Raw genomic sequence first — 7,535 nt, 5'->3', positions numbered from 1 at the left:
AGTGGTGTGAATTGTATACCATTCCCATTGTCACTTATATTCAATTATAAATTAGCTGTCTCACTATGGGGAAGGATTCAGTGGTTTCTAATTCGCTACTACTAACTAGGACACAGGAGATGTGAAACAGCTGAGCACAAATTTCACGACTAAGAAGACAAGGTCATGATTTTACTTTTGAACTTGGTGTTGTACTAGGTACACCTTAGCACGGTGCTGCTCTCACCACCTTTGATCGTTCACTGATTGGAACCACAAGACAGACCAGATGGGAGAACTGGGTGAGGAATGCCAAAGAAGTAATAGAAACCCAAGTCTCACTTCGAAGCCACCTAAATTACACTCTTTTCAAACACAAAGTTCTGATCAAGACCTTTGAAGGGGGGGAAAACCCCACAGAGCCATGGCCATGAGTAGCTAATCATGGAATTACTGCAGTGTGTGGTCAGAAGTCTGGTGTTTTATGAAGAGTAGTGTCTGCTTGGCCAAGACACTTCTGTGTATTTTATCTAAGTGTCTAGTGAGCAGCAGGAGCCCATTATCTTTTGGCATTCTCCAGTTATAACAGATTCCAGTTTCAGAAATATCAAGAAATTGGCTTCCAGCCCTCAGAGGTTCTCTTTGGGAGACTATCTATCTCCAAGACAGAATAGTGTTTTTCCCTTTTTTTCATGGTAAGTGGGGGCATGGGGAACACCTGTGATATCTGCAGAGGCAAAGCTTTATCTGAGCACACAGACTATCCTCCAAAGAGAAAGCTTTATGCTAGAAGTTCAAGGGAAGGCAGGGAAACAAGCCTTTAAATGGATAAGGCACTTCAATAACCACTATATCGTGGTCTAGGTCCAGTGCTTGCAGATTTACCTTGTTATTACCAAAGCCACAATCACCTCAAGGGCTTTGTGTTTTCCAAAGCAAAGGTGATTCTCTACTACTACATGATTGAATCACTTGATACTTTTAAAATTTTTCTTTCATTTCTTATTGTTTCCTTAAGATTTCTTCTTTTTCCTAAGATGTTCTAATTTGGAGGGACACCTCGTGACTAACTCTGGTTGGATAGGGAGGAATCTCCTGGCTGGTTGGTTGTTTAAGCTTTCAGAATGTCAATTGCAACCCTAAGAACAGGTTTGTTTGTTTGTTTTTTAATTTTTAACATTTTAATACTGTTCAGATCAGTGTATCTGGTTTGTAAAAATATGAAATTCTTCACAAATTTGCATGTCATTCTTGTGCAGGGCCATGCCAATCTTCTCTGTATTGTTCCAGTTTTAGTACATGTGCTGCCAAAGTGAGCACTTAACTAGTTTCTGAATGAATCTCTGGTAGAAAAATAATTCCTAAGTCCTGCTTATAATTTCATTCTCTCAATAAATATTTACTGCATGGTTTTTTTGTTTTGTTTTAGGTATTTACAATATAGAGTAAATGTCAACAGTGTCCTTACATTCTATCAATAGTAGAAGCAAAGAGACAATAAATAAATATATTTAATTGTATTATATATAATAACAATTGCAACTCTGATCATGGAAAGATTTTTGTACAATTTTCTCTCATAATGCTCTACACTCAAAAAGAAAAAATATCTACCTGCAGGTTATAATATTTTAGAATATTACTGTCTGGAGTAAGACACTAATAGTGTCTTTTCCTTCTTGTCTTAGCTTACATCTGTTAAACCATTTGCAAATTCAGCTCTGTGAGGCAAAGGAGATCATACTATTCATCCTTTTCTCATCTCCAATCCTATCTCATTTAGGACCTTACACATCACAAAATTAAAACAAAGACTGGCTCCTTTCCACTCTCCTTTTCCACTATCAATATAACTTCAAAAAGTACACAATTAATCAAGCTGTTCCTGATGAAGTCAGCCCAATCTTGTCAATGAAATTGCTGCCCAAATTGGTATGAGCCCTCCCATGGAGAAAAAAAAGGAGTCCAGGATGGAAAAAAAGCAGTCAGGATGACCAGAGGAGTAGAAATATGGTTTCATGGCCATACGGGCTCTTCTGAATTATAGTTGGAAAACTTGAATCCTCAAAGTTTTTGTACCTCAAGGACAAAGAGGGAATTTCTCCTTTCTAGGGTCAACCTGATGAATCCCTTGAACAATAATGATAGCCTAACATGTATTGCAAAGCTTCCTATGTGCCTGGCCCTATTTGACATTTTTCTGTCATTTCTACTAATTTTCACAATACCCCTGAAGTAGACACTATGGTTTAGCAAGGGTAACTCAACTATCCAAAGGTCCGCAGCTAGTAAGTCTGGAGCTGAGCTTTTTACCTGGATCTGAACTAAAAACCTCTCTGAGAGAAAATGAGATTGATAATGTAAATTTATCAGAAGAAAAAAATCATTTGTTAAGAAGAAACTCATATGCTCTCTGTGGAAATTAATTCAGTAAGTCTCCTGGAAAAGCAATGAATGGGCTGTCATGAAAACACTAAAAGATTGATATGATCACATTGCTAGTACAGAAATATAAGAATCTAACTCCCTATATACCTATTTCTCTTCACCAGAGTTTGGGGACTACTGTTAATGTTTCCACCATAAAGACTAAATGGAGACTTCCAGCCAAGGTGGAGGCATATAGGTAGACACACTGTGCCTCCTCGCACAACCAAGATAAGGACAGCAATTTAAAAACAAAGAAAAAAACAGTACTGGCAGAAAATTGAACTGTTTGGAAGTCTAACAACCAAGGAGTTAAAGCAGACACATTCATCTGGACTGGTAGGAGGGGTGGAGTTAGAGAGCTGGGACTGAGAGGGTTCTCAGCAGGGCAACTGACAGCAGGGCAGCTGGCGGACCCCAGTACTCATGGCGGCAGCAGGTGAACCCAGCAAGGCAGTGGATTGTAGAAAAGTGCATCTCGTCCAGGCACCTCTCGTCCCACATTCACGTGCAGATAAACAAGGCAAAACTGGGGAGCAAGACAGACCTCACAACCTAGGGTCCCAGCGCAAGGAAATAAAGCCTCAAAACACTGACTAAAAACACCTGTGGGGGTTGAGATGCAGGGAGAAACTCCCAGTATCACAGGAGAGTTTGTTGGAGAGACCCACAGGGTCCCAGGATGTACACAAACCCACCTACACAGGAATCAGCACCAGAGGGCCCAATTTCCCTGCAGGAAGCAGGGGAAATGACTGAAACCTGGCAAGAGCGGAGCAAGCGCCATTGTTCCCTCTGGGACCCCTGCCCCACATACAGCATCACAACCCAGCTATTGGGTTGCCCTGCCCTGGTGAACACCTAAGGCTCCACCCCTCATGTGTAACATGTGCGATGAGATAAAAAATAGCCCAAATAAAAGAACAGATCAAAGCTGCAGAAAAAATACAACTAAGTGATGAAGAGGTAGCCAAACTATTAGATGCACAGTTCAAAGCACTGGTGATCAGGATGCTCACAGAATTGGTTGAATTTGGTCGCAAATTAGATGAAAACATGAAGGCTATGTAAGCGAAATAAAGGTAAATGTACAGAGAACCAACAGTGATGGGAAGGAAACTGGGACTCAAATCAATGGAGTGGACCAGAAGGAAGAAACAGACAACCAAACAGAAAAGAATGAAGAAACAAGAATTCAAAAAATGAGGAGAGGCTTAAGAACCTCCTTAAATGTTCCAACATCCAAATTATAGGGGTACCAGAAGGGGAAGAGGAAGAATAACAAGTGGAAAACTTATTTGAACAAATAATAAAGGAGAACTTCCCCAATCTGGCAAAGGAAATAGGCTTCCAGGAAGTCCAGGAAGCTCAGAGTCCCAAAGAAGTTGGACCCAAGGAGGAACACACCAAGGCACATCATAATTACATTACCCAAGATCAAAATGAAGGAGAGAATCCTAGAAGCAGCAAGAGATACGGAGATAGTTACCTACAAAGGAGTTCCCATCAGACTGTCAGCTGATTTCTCAAAAGAGACCTTACAGGCAAGAAGGGGCTGGAAAGAAGTATTCCAAGTCATGAAAGGCAAGGACCTACATCCAAGATTGCTCTATCCAGCAAAGCTTTCATTTAGAATGGAAGGACAGATAAAGTGACCTTAAAGGAGTTCATCATCACCAAGTCCTTATTATATGAAATGTTAATGGGACTTATCTAGGAAATAGAAGATGAAAAACATGTATAGTAAAATGACAGCAAGCTCACAATAATTAACAACCACACCTAAAGAAAAACAAACCAAGCAAACAACTAGAACAGGAACAGAACCACAGAAATGGAGATCACATGAAGGGTTATCAGCAGGGGAGTGGGAGGGGGAGAGAGGGGGAAAAGGTACAGAGAATAAGTAGCATAGATGGTAGGTAGAAAATAGATGGGGGGATGCTAAGAATAGTATGGGAAATGTAGAAGCCAGGAACTTATAAGTATGACCCATAGACATGAACTAAATGGGGGGAATGTGGATGAGAGAGGGGAGGCAGGGTGGAGGGAAGTGAAGGGGGGCGGGGAATGGGACAACTGTAATAGCACAATCAGTAAAATATATTAAAATAAAAATATTAAATGGAAAAAAGTACCAGTATAATATTTCTCTCCCCTCCCTCAAACTCTAAAGGTTATCTCCTTCTTTAGACATAATCTTATCCTCAGGTGGTCCCTTTGTAATAAAATGTTAGGACCCTATTTATAGAAGAGAGATGAGCTATGGAGCAGAAATATCACTGATAATTTTGTGTTGAAATACATAATCTATGTTATTGTGGTCCTATGAACTCATGGATAGAATTCCCTTCACAAAACTTCACATCACAGTCCTATTTCTGACACATGATTAGTAAACTGATTTAGCCCTCAGTTGTCATCTTTTGGGCCAAACATTTTTAACAATTTAGAATGCCACAAGTGTTCATCATAGCCAGCAAATGGGCTTATTATATAAGAACCTTGTTAAAGACTGATTATTCTAGCAACCTCAACAAATGTAAATGCTTATATGGACACGGTTCTTTGGCTGTAATATTTTGAATACTTTTAAAAGTACTTTTATTGATTATATTATTACAGTTGTCCCAATTTTTGCCCCTTTGCTTCCCTCCTCTCAGTACCCCCATTCCCTCCAGCAAACCCCACTTGGTTCATGTCCATGGGTCATGCATATAAGTTCTTTGGCTTCTCTATTTCCTATACTGTTCTTAGCATCCCCCCATCTATTTTCTCCCCACCATCTATGCTCCTTATTCTCTGTACCTTTTCCCCCTCTCTCCCCCTCCCACTCCCCTGTTGATAACCCTTCATGTGATCTCCATCTCTGTGGTTCTGTTCCTGTTCTAGTTGTTTGCTTGGTTTGTTTTTGTTTTTTAGTTGTTGATAGTTGTGAGTTTCTTATCATTTTAATGTTCATAGTTTTGATCTCCTTCTTTTTCTTAATAATTCCCTTTAACATTTCATATAATATGGGCTTGGCAATGATTAACTCCTTAAGCTTTACTTTGTATAGGAAGCACTTTATCTCTCCTTCCATTCTAAATGATAGCTTTGCTGTATATAGTAATCTAGGTTGTAAGTCCTTGCTTTTCATGACTCTGAATAGTTCTTTACAGCCCCCTCCTGCCCGCGAAGTTCCTTTGAGAAATCAATTGATAGTCATATGGGAAGTCCTTTGTAGGTAACTCTCTGCTTTTCTCNAACATTTCATATAATATGGGCTTGGCAATGGTTAACTCCTTAAGCTTTACTTTGTATAGGAAGCACTTTATCTCTCCTTCCATTCTAAATGATAGCTTTGCTGGATATAGTAATCTAGGTTGTAAGTCCTTGCTTTTCATGACTCTGAATAGTTCTTTACAGCCCCCTCCTGCCCGCGAAGTTCCTTTGAGAAATCAATTGATAGTCATATGGGAAGTCCTTTGTAGGTAACTCTCTGCTTTTCTCTTTGCTGCTTTTGAAACCAGAAAAGCCAGTGTTTGTGCTACCTGTCACCTACCAAACTCAATAAGCAGGGACAGGGGTTGAATCTTTATGGACCCTTTATTTGGATGACCAGCAATCTGAGAAGATGGTGGGTTTATACCCTAACAGGCCATCTTACATTTCCTTTCAAGCCAGCCTTTTTTATAACAGAGAACAAAATGTGGTGAATGGTTTTGAAATTTAGGCAAAATTAGATTTTGAAAACTGCAGCATTCTCACCCTGAGCAGTTAGCTGTCTCCCCGAGATGGGTGGTCATCTGTCTCTCTCTGGAACAAAATGGCTCGGATGTCTCCAGCTGTGCCCCAGGAGGTTGGCTATCTTTCCCAGGAGTAGTTAGCTGAACCTGCAGTTCCTGAATATAGCTTTAACATATGCATTACCTACTAAGCTTATTAATTATTTATCTTAAACTAAAATTTTTCAACTCCTGAGTCCCCCATCACTTTAAAGATTTTCTCTTTCTCTTTAACCTTTAGCATTCTAGTTTTGATGTGTTTTGGAGTGGGCCTCTTTGCATACATCTTGTTTGGGACTCTCTGTGCTTCCTGGACTTACTTGTCTACTTTCTTCACCAAATTAGGGACATTCTATTCATTATTTTTTCAAATAATTTGTTAATGTCTTGCTCTTTCTGTTCTCCTTTTGGCATCCCTATGATTCAGATGTTGACATTTCTAGAGATGTCCCAGAATCTTCTTATACTCTCCTCATTTTTTAAAATTCTTGTTTCTTCTTTCCATTCTGGTTGAATATGTTCCAATATCTTCCTTATGTTCCAAATTGCTAATTTGAACCCCAGCTTCCTTCCCTTCACTGTTGGTTCCCTGTGGATTTTTCTTTATTTCACTTACTGTAGGTGTACTGGAAATGAGTCAGTCAGGGTCCCTCACCAGGCCCAATAAGCCATATATTTATAACCTTGAGAATGGGTCCATATGCACAGAATCACGCTTTGTTATATAATATCTTGGCACCCTGCCAGCTTTCTGTGCACTTAGTATATAAAGGAGTTGGGACTCCCTGCTCGGTGCATCACCTGCTTGCAGCGTGCATGGATTGCCCCACTCTTGAATAAAGTCATGTCAGACACCCCCATGGCTCTGCCAATTTTCTTCCCTCAGTTGGAAACCCATGTGAACCTGTCTGGCCTTGAACGTCACGCGTCACAATGCAATTGGCACTGTAGGCAGGATTTGTTGCAGTATGCTGTGGAGGAGCCCTCTGCCCCCTTGGAGGGGTGACTGGGATATGGTATTTGCTGGTGAGTCTCCTGGCAGTGTGGACTCCCCCATAGAATTTTCCAGATGTTAGTGGAACACCTGACATGATAGAGAAGTCCCTGAAGGTGGTATGGAAGACCCTAGAGAAGCCGAGAACCCCAGGTGACTGTGGGGGCGGTGGGCTTGGGTGTTTTCCGTCAGTTTTGTGAGCTGAGACAGGGACTGCACTTCTCAAGGGGGCAAGCTGAAAGAGCTCCAAGAGAGAATGGAAGACTTGAAGAGGAGGGAGAGGAGACCATGCTTGGTGATGTGGTGAAGTTACCCAAACTCCAGGTCCCAGCGGAGGCTTCAGTGGCCAGAATCTGCACTCTGGAGGA

The 7,535-nt window shown here is 40.8% G+C and overlaps 1 non-coding gene across 1 annotated transcript; it reads right to left on the bottom strand.

Annotated features, from left to right (window-relative positions):
• Nucleotides 1-1,193: 1,193 nt before the first annotated feature.
• On the bottom strand, nt 1,194-1,299 carry LOC118974845 (U6 spliceosomal RNA). Its single transcript, XR_005063962.1, has one exon. It is a non-coding gene; the product is annotated as a U6 spliceosomal RNA (small nuclear RNA).
• Nucleotides 1,300-7,535: the final 6,236 nt, after the last annotated feature.

The sequence above is a fragment of the Sturnira hondurensis genome, unplaced genomic scaffold (assembly GCF_014824575.4).
Source record: "Sturnira hondurensis isolate 20B ecotype Veracruz unplaced genomic scaffold, ASM1482457v3 Scaffold0019865, whole genome shotgun sequence".
Lineage (NCBI taxonomy): Eukaryota > Metazoa > Chordata > Mammalia > Chiroptera > Phyllostomidae > Sturnira > Sturnira hondurensis.
This window is presented reverse-complemented; position numbering and strand designations above follow the sequence as displayed.